Source organism: Bufo bufo, chromosome 1, assembly GCF_905171765.1.
Source record: "Bufo bufo chromosome 1, aBufBuf1.1, whole genome shotgun sequence".
In the NCBI taxonomy this organism is placed as follows: Eukaryota; Metazoa; Chordata; class Amphibia; order Anura; family Bufonidae; genus Bufo; species Bufo bufo.
The window spans coordinates 392,459,485-392,472,390 of record NC_053389.1 but is presented as its reverse complement, the minus strand read 5'-3'; the positions used below and the strand labels follow the sequence as shown (position 1 = coordinate 392,472,390).

Here is a 12,906-nt window from a genome sequence, read left to right as displayed (position 1 = left end):
GGAGGACATAGGCGGTGCTGGGCTCCTTCACAGGCGGGCGTGGCTGGGCTCCAGGAAGGTTAGTACAGCCCCCTGGACACATACAAGACTAATTTACATATCTATAAAATCCCTTTTAAAAGAAATTAAAAGCACACAGCTCTATAGGACAGATATATTGCGGACATGCTAGCGGCGATCTAGCCGTGCATGTCTGCAGATCTATAGCCCAAAACTTGGTGAAAGAATCCCTTTAAGCCAAAGCCTGCTGGTAACTAAGATAAAGTTGGAAGATTGTTCCCTGACGAAAGTTTGTCAAGTCAAGCTGTTAACTACTTCCATCCAAGTCTGGACTCCATTCCTTTCTTCACCCACTTCATCCACAACCCTATTTTCACTGCTTCGGACTACAATGCCTGGGGTTCCAGGATATCAAGGTAGGAGCACCGTGACAAGTGCTAAAGCCACACTTAAGGGGCACTATAGGCAACCCTTACACCATTCTGGCAATCCTACACCTGGGGTCCACCATCACCTTCTACATAAGGGGATCTAATCCCTCGTTGCTGAAATGCAAGTGGCGTCAGTCGTCACAACAAAAATTCTAAAAACTCTAACACCTGTAGAAGAGACCACAGGACACCAGTGGTCCGCTGCAACCAATTGATGTCACAAACAGGGTTTGGACAGTACCAATCTGTGTGCCTACACTTTGTTGACCTATTGGATTTATACATATACCCTTAAAAATGACACGTTTACTGCGGTTTAACCAGCGCAAAACGCTGCGCGCTGGTGTCCGAAGGGTTAATCTGCCATTTTTACCTGTAATGGCGCAGCTTCATGCCAAAGTAGAGTGGGAAAATTCAGCAATGCCCCAAGTTGAAGCTGGAAAGTCTAGCCCTGCCCACCGGGAGCGATGTTACTGCATAGTGAATGTAACTGTATCCACCATTGGTGACTTCCTTCTCGCCTAGTCACTGGTGCTGTAGAGTCGCTCCAGAGACTTCCAAGCGGAGTTGTGATTCCCAGTAGCTGTGCAGAGGGTAAGAAGATCAGTCTTTATTGGTGCCACACTTGGCCTTATATGCAAGTCACCATGCAAGGGGACCTCCCCTCTAGACCTGATGGAGAACTGGGTGACAACCACACAGACCAATGGAAAGAATAACCACAAAATCTCAGACACTCCCATACAGGACACACAATGCCTCCCCTCTGCCTGGGAGATAACTAGGTCAGATACTGTATGTAACCTAATCATCTCCAGGCAGTAAAAACAATTTTTTTTTATAAAGCATTAAGTACCCCATAATCCACAATATCCCCAAAAATGTGACATCTCCTGATCTGGGTAACAAACATATCCAAAATCACCCAGATCAGGGAAGAGGTTAAAGAATTTCCTGGAGGTCTTGTTTCTGACTGACCGCACACGCGGCTCCTGACAAAAATAGTTCCATAGAATCAGGCTGGGCGGTCGGTCCACTTTCGAGAGTCTGTCTTTTAATACTTAACAGTTCGCAACTTTATTTTGTCCATACGCCTCAACAGAAGGCTTCTGTTACATGGCTCCCTCTTAGTGGAACACGCTGGCAGACCCGGTTTGACCCTTTTTCAGGGCAACTTGGGGCTGTCCAGTCTGTTCAGGGTTGAGATCACTTTGCCGGGATAATCCATCCATGTTGCCATTCTGTTTTACGGGCCGGTACGGGATGGTAAAGTTGTAGGGTTGGAGTGCCAGACTAATCTGAGTAACCGGCCATTGTCCCCTGCAACACTGTTTAGCCACACAAGCTGATTATGGTCTGTAACAAGTGTGAACTCCTGTCCATATAAATATGGAGTCAATTTCTTTAAGGCCCAAACCAGGGCTAAGCAGTCCTTTATCGCCGCATAGCGGACCTCTCGTGCTCTCCTCCATCTTTTCCCAACTGGCTCAAAACTGCCCCCAGTCCGAACATTGAAGCCCCTGTGTGGATCATAAAGTGTTTGTTATGGACTGGGGCAGCCAAGATGGGAGCATGAACTATTGCAGTCTTAAGGGCTTGGAATGCAGTTTCACAGGAGACCACAGGACTGGGTACATTTTTCTTGGTCAGGTCAGTCAGGGGTTTGGCAATGGCGCTATAGTCTGGTATAAAGCTTCTGTAATACCCAGTTCTGACCAGGAAGGCCATTACTTGGGTCTTGTGCGAGATGTGGGCCAGTTAGCGACAGCCTCAATCTTAGCAGGCTCAGGTCGGTATTTCCCACACCCCACCTGGTGTCCTAGGTACTGGGCCTCAGCCATCCCAAAATGGCATTTGTCTGGTTTCAGTCAGGCCCGAATCTGGTCCAGCACCATTCCGATGTGAGTTAATTGTTCCTCCCGGGACTCACTATAGATTGCTATGTCATCCAGGTATGTACAAGCAAAATCCTGGAAGCCATCAAGGAGTCTATCTACCAAGCACTGGAACGTGGCTGGGGCATTTTTCATCCTAAATGGCATGACCTTAAACTGGTACAAGCCAAATGGGGTGACAAAGGATCGCCTCCTCGGCCAGGGGAATTTGCTAATAACCCTTACAGAGGTCAATGGTGGTTAGTATCCCCTGGCTATGTGATCCAAAAGCTCCTCTACTCGGGGAATAGGGTAGGAATCAGTCACTGTCCTGTCATTTAACTTGCGGTAGCACCACCACCAAGACCTTGCCGAGAAGCGACAGGAAGTGTTGCCAAAGCACAATCATCTAGGCAAGGATGAAGTACCATAGGCAGGACAAACTTCTGTCCTTTTCTAGTTCCAGCAGCGAAGAGGATCTGAGGTCATTCCCTTAAGGAGCCTAGTCTCAAGCTGAAAAGTTTACGGACTTTGGGAGCCACTTCATGGACAGCATCTGAAGGGTGAGGGCATGTTGGCTTGTTTTTATGTTTCTTGTTTTTAGGTTGCCCTGGTTTTGCCCTCACAGGGATGATCATGTTGCATTAGTACTCCACCACCTTCATTTACTTGGTTGTGGCTTGTTATTGCTAAATGTTTGTTTTCCCCTCCTTTTCAGGTTATTTGGGAGCCTCTTTGCTAACGGTTCTCATGACCTGTGCTTCTATTCTGCTACCCATATGGATTACAAATACCTCACTTGGATTATTCAGGACATTATTGCACTTAGTTACTGTTCAGTGCACTTTCACAGAGGAAAGACTGTCATCTTATTGATTTTATTGCATTAAAATGTGCCTTGTTTATTTGCAATTATTTTTAGGTTTTGCAACGTTAAAAGTACTTAGCCCATTGAGCGTTTTGTGCACAGTTTGGTTCTCAGGTTATACCCAAGAGGGAAACTGTTCTCGGACACCCTACTCATACAGGCAGAGAGGCCTTGTGGTAGCTGTTACTATATCAGTTGGTAAAAAATTTGTCTTGTCTATGTTGCAGCACTTTTATCTACAATTTCGGTACCCTTAGAGCATATTTTTGTAACCTAAGCACAAGCAGAGAGCGGCTTGCCTCTTAAGGGGGAATGTAATGCCCTGCAAGGGGGCATTGCCACTCTGTTTACCCATCCACTATCCTTAATAGTGTACCCTGTATAATTTTGTGTACTTATCCCTAGGTCCTGCACAATGTGTAAATGTATTTGATTTGGTAATGGTATGACAATGTGCCTGGGCAGCAGAGGGCGGTACTTCTGGCAGAGCTGTGTTAGAATGGAACCCCTCTTCCATTTTAGCCCCCTCTGGAGAGTGAGGAGTTGAGTTATTTAGTAGACAGTCTAGCCTTCCCCTCCTTGGACAGGTTGTGTAGAGTCTAGCTAACCCACTGTCTGCTCTGCTGGGCATAGAGGCCCAAGCTACAAGCCTCAGATGCAAGAAGGAAGGTTCCCCTTAGACAAGATAAGGATGTTTAAGCTAGCCAACATGGAAAAGCCAAAAAAGTTCAGATTTAGCAGAGCTTGAGTGTTTGCCTGCTCATACTTAAGCCAAAGCCTGCTGGTAACCAAGATAAAGTTGGAAGATTGTTCCCTGACGAAAGTTCATGCCAAGTCAAGCTTTTAATTACTTCAATACAAGTCTGGACTCAATTCCTTTCTTCACCTACTTCATCCGCAACCCTATTTGCACTGCTTCGGACTAAAACGCCTGGGGTTACAGGATATCCAGGTATGAGCACCGTGACAAGTGCTTAAGCCACACCTAAGGGGCACTATAGGCAACCCTTAAACCACTCTGGCAATCCTACACCTGGGGTCCACAATCACCTTCTACATAAGGTGATCTAATCCCTCGTTGCTGAAATATAATTGGCGTCACGACAAATTTTTTTAAAACTCTCATAACACCTGTAGAAGAGACCCCAGGTCGCCAGTGGTCCACTGCACTAACAGTACGGGGTGGAATACACACCTCCACTTCACTCACATTTATCAGCCGTACCGTCACCTTTACTGTTCTGTGATAGGAGCTGAGGGCTCTACTAGGTCTGTGGCTCCCTTTAGCTTAAGAGTACTTACAGTCAGGGGTATGGTGACTTGTTGCCGGGGGTGAATATGCACGGCACTCTGACAGGGGACTTGCACTATTTCTGTCGTGCCCACCATGTCAGCAAACCTGCTCTGCTGCACAAATGTTTGATGGAAGTCCATTAGGGTCTGACTTGCCTCTTGGTGACCTTTATGTGCTTAATCATATCCCTCACTCAGCTCCTTTATAAGCAACCCATCTAGTTCTTGCAGAATGTTCATACCCACTATCACATGCACCCCATCACGGATAGTCTCGGATCATCACAATCCCCTTTTGTTTAAAGACCCTCCCAAACAACTCCACATCCATCCAGGTGACTTCTACCACTGGAATGGGCAAATTATTAACTGCTGTAAGATTAAGGCTACCTTCACACTAGCATTTTAGTTTTCTGGTATTGAGATCAGTCATAGGGGCTCAATACTGGAAAAAAAACACCAGTTTTGTCCCTATTCATTGTCAATGGGGACAAAACTGAACAGAAGGGAATGCTCTAAAATGCATTCCGTTCCGTTTAGTTGTGTTCCCATACCGGAGAGCAAACATCAACATATTGTAGTTTGCTCTCTGTCCTGGGATGTGGAGCAAGACAGATCTGGCATGACCCCTAATGCAAGTCAATGGGGATGGATCTGTTTTCTCTGCCATGATCTGCCACAATAGAAAACTGATCCATCCTCCATTGACTGCCAACAAGACTGATCAGTCTTGAACTCAATTGACAATGTTAAAGATAATACAAATGGATCTGTTCAACAGATGCAGATGGTTGTATGATCAGTAATGGAAGCGGTTTTGCTGAACCCTGCCGGATCCAGCAAAAATGCTAGTGTGAAAGTAGCCTAACCCAGGGGGGCTTAAAGGGCTTCTGTCAGCCCACTAAACTGTTTTTGTGTTTTTTGTTTACTAATAATCCCTATATTGCGAGCTCTGCATACATAAGTTAAATAATCATTCTGGTTCAGTAGAATTTGATAAAAAGCTATTTTTAAAATATGCAAATTACCTTGCTACCATTAAGTAGGGCGGATACTTGCTGGTAGCAGCCGCATCCTCCGATCCTAATGACGCCCCCTCCGCATTGTGATTGACAGGGCCAGGGAACGGAATCGTTCTCTGCTGGCCCTGCCTGTTAGCATTTAAAATCTGGCGCCTGCGCCGCGGCCGTACCTATCTTCAATCTGTGCAGGCGCACTGAGAGGCGGCCGCTCGCTCCTCAATGCGCCTGCGCCGGGTGTAGATGTGACATCATCGGCGCAGGCGCATTGAGGATGGAGCGCCGAGCGAGTGGCCGCCTCTCAGTGCGCCTGCGCAAATTGAAGATAGGTACGGCCGCGGCGCAGGCGCCAGATTTTAAATGCTAACAGTCAGGGCCAGCAGAGAACGATTCCGTTCCCTGGCCCTGTCAATCACAATGCGGACGGGGCGTCATTAGGATCGGAGGATGCAGCTGCAACCAGCAAGTAGCCGCCCTACTTGCTGGTAGCAAGGTAATTTGCATATTTTAAAAATAGCTTTTTATCAAATTCTACTGAACCAAAATGATTATTTAACTTATGTATGCAGAGCTCGCAGTATAGGGATTATTAGTAAACAAAAAAAAAAAACGGTTTAGTGGGCTGACAGAAGCCCTTTAAGTCCATATTGACGCTGGAAACAAGCAGAGTAAAGCTGGCTGGACATTGTAGAGACCTCGGACCCTGTATCTATCAGACATGCCACCGGTAGTCCATTTATTCATGCCTGGACCACAGGGCAACATCCAGCAATGTTCCTTGGAGAAGGCGGGCCTTTGGGAAGGGAGCCCACTGCTTGGCCCTCAGCAGCAGGCGCCTGCAGTTTAAAGGTGGTTGGTTAGGAGGCTGGGGCTGTGTAGCTGTACAGGTACGAGCTAAGTGGCCTGGTTCTCCACACCTCCAACACAGACTGGTGTTGTCCAGACTGGTAAGACCTTCCTGCTGCCTTCGCTCAGTCAGCTCACCTGAGTGCCTCAGTTGAGATCTCATCCTTAAAGGGAACCTGTCATCAAACTTTATGCTGACCATACTGCGGACAGCAGGGCTTTTTTTCTCAGAGAAAAGGTGGTGGAACTCAGCCCCTGGCCACGCCCCTACCCACCCCTAGGACCGCCCCTAAAACCGCCCCTTTAGAGAACAGGGATGCAAGTAAAATTTGTGGGGACTATAAAAGTCCAGCCCAGCAAAGAAACCCCCCAGATGGGGATGGCACTGTTAATGGGGGATCTGGGGATGGCATCTGCAGACCCCCCCATCCTATAACAGTGCCATCCACAGACCCCCCCATCCTATAACAGTGCCATCCACAGACCCCCCCATCCTATAACAGTGCCATCCACAGACCCCCCCATCCTATAACAGTGCCATCCACAGACCCCCCCATCCTATAACAGTGCCATCCACAGACCCCCCCCATCCTATAACAGTGCCATCCACAGACCCCCACCCCATAACAGTGCAATCCACAGACCCCCCCCACCCCATAACAGTGCCATCCACAGACCCCCCACCCCATAACAGTGCCATCCACAGACCCCCCCCACCCCATAACAGTGCCATCCACAGACCCCTGCACCCAATAACAGTGCCATCCACAGACCCCTGCACCCAATAACAGTGCCATCCACAGACACCCACCCAATAACAGTGCCATCCACAGACACCCCCCCACCCCATAACAGTGCCATCCACAGACACCCCCCCACCCCATAACAGTGCCATCCACAGACACCCCCCCACCCCATAACAGTGCCATCCACAGACACCCCCCCCACCCCATAACAGTGACATCCACAGACACCCCCCCACCCCATAACAGTGACATCTACAGACACCCCCCCACCCCATAACAGTGACATCCACAGACACCCCCCCACCCCATAACAGTGACATCCACAGACGCCCCCCCACCCCATAACAGTGCCATCCACAGACGCCCCCCCACCCCATAACAGTGCCATCCACAGACGCCCCCCCACCCCATAACAGTGCCATCCACAGACACCCCCCCCACCCCATAACAGTGACATCCACAGACACCCCCCCCACCCCATAACAGTGACATCCACAGACACCCCCCCCACCCCATAACAGTGCCATCCACAGACACCCCCCCACCCCATAACAGTGCCATCCACAGGCACCCCCCCCACCCCATAACAGTGCCATCCACAGGCACCCCCCCCACCCCATAACAGTGCCATCCACAGACACCCCCCCACCCCATAACAGTGCCATCCACAGACACCCCCCCCACCCCATAACAGTGCCATCCACAGACACCCCCTGTAAGGCTAAATTAGGCCCTTTGCCTAAATGTGTCCCACAAGATTTCGGTGATCAGCTTGATTTAAGCCCTATTCGGTACCGAGAGAATGAATTAGATGGAGACCAAAAACACGTGTCTTTCTCTGATCCATTCTGGTTTATTCACTGCGTGCCAACACTTAATATAGGGGAGGATTGACCTCCCATTACATCCAATCATATGTTAGCATTAGTCTTATCGTATGGCCTGAATACACATGAGCTCTGCATTTACAGAAATAGATGTTTCATAGTAGCGACAGTTAATCATTCAGGTTTAAACATGAGAATGACCTTGTGAAGTAAGGCTGGTTAAACAAATGTATGTATGCATTTTCTAATCTGGTCTCAATACTACAGAGGGAGAAAGACACAAATGGAAATCTTAGAATAGGGCACTGGCCTGATGCAATCGTAATACACGTTGCTGTGTGAAACAAAATGGAGTTACTTATACGCCATCAATCCTCTCTTTAGAACCTTATATTTATCTTAAACTATATGGTTCTTTCTCTGCTCTTCCTTTGTTTGCTTGTAAGCCTTTAGGTATTCCATATACCCTTCAGGAGTATAATCCTCAGGCTTTGTTGGGGTTGTGTTTGCCTCTTCTACCTTTACCGGAGTATAGAGGAATGTTGAGTGTACCCCTCTTTCGGACACATTTTTACATACGGCCAGAAGGGAGGGCACACACTGCAGACAACAGCAGAGACACACTATTGCAGCGATCACGGCAAATGCCACTCCTACAACATATCTTATTTGACCAAAGTCAGGTATCCAGCCAAAAAGCCAGTCCCACCAACCTTGGTCAACATCTTGTTTTATATGTTTAATCATGTCTTCTAGTTGGCCTATTTTATCTTTTATACCACGGGAGTGATCTGATAAATTGAAACAACACATCCCTGCGAACGCTGAGCATCCTACACCATGTTGGAGCAATAAATAGTCAATAGTTGCCCTATTCTGCAGGATAGCCTTTTCATACGATTGTATATCCAGCAGCATATCTTGCAGAATTGCACTAGTGACATTTATCTGTTTTACCATAAAACAGGCAAGTTTTGATATTGTCCTGTGGTTATATACGGCCAACCCTGGTACTCCTACCAAAGACATCCCTAAACTCATATATTCTGATCTAGAGAGGAGATTCACATTATAATCACAATTTTCTGGTAGCTGTAGGGAAGTGTCTCTCGTGAGTCGGGTCTGCATTGCTGGGAATAGTGGTATCATTGCTAATGTCAGCCTGGCTATTGTACAGGGTCCCTCTGTAATATTGGCCGGTATGTATGTGTGACTAGTATTTCCACAGGCCAATACCCATCCTGCTGGTAGAGGTACATGTTTGTCTAGGGATGGTACTGTTTTAGTAATATTACATTGCATATTTTTTCCTGATACTATCTTTTTACAACTATCTATATCTCTATCACAAATATTTGGCTTAGTCTTATTCTGCATTTTTGCTTGTATGCAGGGAGGCAATAGTGTCTCATCACAGGTGAAGTTATAACATATTTCTGCTGCTGTGACAAGACCTGTAATTATTTCTATCATATTACTCTGCAGAGTCTCATATGTAGGACAGTCATAACAAGCATGATAAGGATTTACATATCCATATTTAACATCATGATCCTCCAAATCAGTGTCATTCCATTGGGAACGTAGGAGCCCCGTCCATACAGCTACTGGGGTGGGGACTGCTACCAGACATGTCTCCAAAATGTTAGATGCCGATAAAGTGGTTCGGAGACAAAAGTCAGTTAAGTTCAGAGTTTTGGCCAGGTACAGCCATAAGTTCTCCTTTGTCTTCCACAGATCGTCTTCCCCTCTGCATTCTGTTTTCAGGTATATCTGTCTGTCCCACAGCCATGGGACAGTAAGTAGGAGACACAAAATTGCAATTATTAAGGCACTGCATCTCAGCCATCTCGAGGAATTTCCCAACTGCGTCATCTCGTTGAGGGTCAAGGCTGTCTGCCTCCGTTAGTACCCCTTCTGTATCTTCTTCGAGGTCAAGGCTGTCTGCCTCCGTTAGTACCCCTTCTGTATCTTCTTCGAGGTCAAGGCTGTCTGCCCCCGTTAGTACCTCTGGGCCTCGTTGGAGGTCAGGGCTGTCTGCCCCCGTTAGTACCTCTCTTTTCTTCACCAACTTAATCCTTGTGGCGTGGATCCACGTGGGTGACTGTTCAGTGAGGACTGCTGTTCTGGTGATCGCGACTACCTCGGTGGGTGGTCCGTAGGTGAAGCTTCCTGGTTCCTTTCCCTTCTTTAAGATCTTGATCATCACCTGGTCGCCTACCCGGAATGGATGGGTTGGTTCCCGTGAAAGAGAAGGAGACTTACAAGCAACTTTTTCTTCAGTTTTACTGAGGACTTTGATCAGATTAGTAACATACTCCTCTCTGATCAGGTCCAAGTCCCCTTCCTGCATTACCAGGGGGCGTCTTGCCCATGGTGTGGGGAAAGGCCTACCCATCAGAATTTCAAATGGTGAAATCCCTAACTTCTTATTAGGCGTCATTCTAATTTCTGCAAGTATTATGGGTAGGATTTGTTTCCATTTTTCAAATGTACCAGCAGTGGCCTTCCTGAGTTTGTCTTTAACTGTCCTGTTCATTCTTTCCACAATGCCTGAGCTTTGTGGGTGATACGGAATATGATATTTCCATTCCACCTGTAACAGTCTAGCTACCTCCTTGTTAAGTTTTGAGGTGAAGGCCGGCCCCTGGTCTGATTCAATAACCAGAGGACAGCCCCACCTTGGGATTATTTGCTGAGTCAGAATTTTGGCTGTAGTTTTAGCATCTTCTGCCTTTGTAGGGAAGACTTCTGGCCACCTTGAGAACATGTCCACTATCACTAATGCATACTCTTGTTTCCCTTTTGTTTTAGGTATATGCGTATAATCCACCTGCAAGTGGGTGAATGGTGTAGTGGGGTAGTCAAGGTGTTGGTGAGGTATTTTCAGTGGGTTGTTAGGGTTGTTTCTTAAGCACGTAATACATCTGTGTATGTAGTCTGTGACTAGCTGTTTGCTATCAGTGATGTAAAAACTTTGGCTCAGCAACATGTGGGTGGTTTGTATACTGTTGTGTCCTACACCGTGAAAGTGTGCAATGAAGATGGATGCACTATGCTGAGGTATGCAAGGCTTCCCCTCCTTGCAGATCAATCCAGACTTTGGATTTTTCTGCAAGATTGGATAGCACCAATCCTTCTCCTCTGTTTCAGTGGCATACCTTTGTAGGTCTGTTAGCATGTGTGTCAAATCAGGTGAGGGTGGGTGTAAGACTGCCATTTCCCAATTGTCATGATTCATTCTATTTGGATTACTCTTGGCTGTGTCTTTAGCTACACTATCTGCAAATGCATTACCTCTTGAAATTCTGTCTTTTCCATTTGTGTGTGCCCTGCAATGTACTATAGCTAAATCTGAAGGTAATCTGATTGCAGCCAAGAGGTCCGTGACTAGCTGTGCATGTGAGATTCTCTTACCGTCTGCTGCAGTGAATCCTCTCCTCTGCCAAATCATCCCATGATCCCATACTACACCATGAGCATATCTGCTGTCTGTGTAAATAGTGACAGGTTTATTGGTGTGTAGTATGCCACACTATATCTGGCAGCATAACAATAGCATATGCTGCACAGAATATAGTATCAGTGGGGCGAGAGCATGATCCATCAACAAAAACTTCTGGTGCATCAGGTATGGGAACAGTTGATAAGTCAGCCCTAGGTGACGTCTCGTGATTGAGCACCTGTAAGCAATCGTGTGTCAGGAAGGGCATCTTCTGTTCCTTTCAGCCCTAGTAATGCATTCAAAATAGGTGCTGGTCCTGTAATGTTGGATGCATATTTAATCTGGAGTGAAGGGTTACTGAGCAACAGGATCTCATATCCAGATAATCTTTGCACTGACATGTGTTGTGTATGTACACCTCTGAGTAAACCTACAACATCATGTGTAGTGTGCAAGAAGGTTAAATGTCCCAGGGTGAAAGTAGTTGCTAATTCTACCATCATTGCACAGGCTGCAAGGGAACGCAGACATGCCGGCATCCCCTGGACAGAGGTGGGCATAACCTTTGAGAAAAACGCACAAGGACGCAACTTGCCTCCGTGTTCTTGTGTCAGTACCCCCGCCATGGTTTTACAATTTTGGCGTGCAAACATGTGGAAGGGCATATTATAGTCAGGGAGGCCCAGCCCTGGACTCGACATGAGTGAACATTTCAGACAATCAAATGCATTGTACATTTCAGAAGACCATTTAATCAGATCTGGATTTCCATCCAGAGTGGCTTGCCTCAAAACATTGTCGTAGTAAGAACAATCAGGAATCCATTGTCTACAGTAATTTATCATACCAAGGAAAGATAACATTTCTTTCCTGGTGTGCGGGGCGACCAAACCCGCAATAGACTGGACTCTTTCTGCGCTGATTCTCCTTTCACCCTTTGTGAGGACAAAGCCCAAGTATTCAACCTGCATTTTACACCATTGCATTTTCTTAAGTGCCACTTTGTGACCACATCCTGACAACCATTTTAACAGTGATAAACCATCCTGAATGCTGGCCTCCGCTGACATGCTACACAGTAACAAATCATCAACATATTGCAGCAACACAGAGCCTTGGGGGGGGGTACCATAGTTTTAACGTGGCTTGGAGGACTATGCTGTACACTACAGGTGAATCAGCATATCCCTGAGGCATTCTGCACCAGGTCAGTTGTCGTCCATCAAAGGAAAAAGCAAAAAGTAGTCTGGTTGCCTTATCAACTGGGATAGAAAAGAAAGCATTTTTCAGATCTATCACACTGAAATAGACAGCGTCTGCAGGAATTGCAGAAAGAAGTGAGGTGACATCTGGGACAATAGGAGCAATAGGCACAATGATATTATTTATTGCCCTTAAATCCTGCACAAAGCGGGTAGTACCATCTGCCTTTGTCACTGGATTCACGGGCGTGCTGTAGGGTGAAATCACCTCTTCCAGGATTCCCTTTTGTAGGAATTCCTTTATCATTGGCCTAAGCCCATCAAGTTTCTCTTTTGACAGCGGGTATTGTTTCTG

At 46.8% G+C, this 12,906-nt stretch overlaps 1 protein-coding gene across 1 annotated transcript in view; it reads left to right on the top strand.

Moving 5' to 3' along the window:
• Positions 1 to 12,906, top strand: part of GDF9 (growth differentiation factor 9) — a 99,345-nt gene that overhangs the window by 38,187 nt on the left and 48,252 nt on the right. The window lies entirely within an intron of this gene.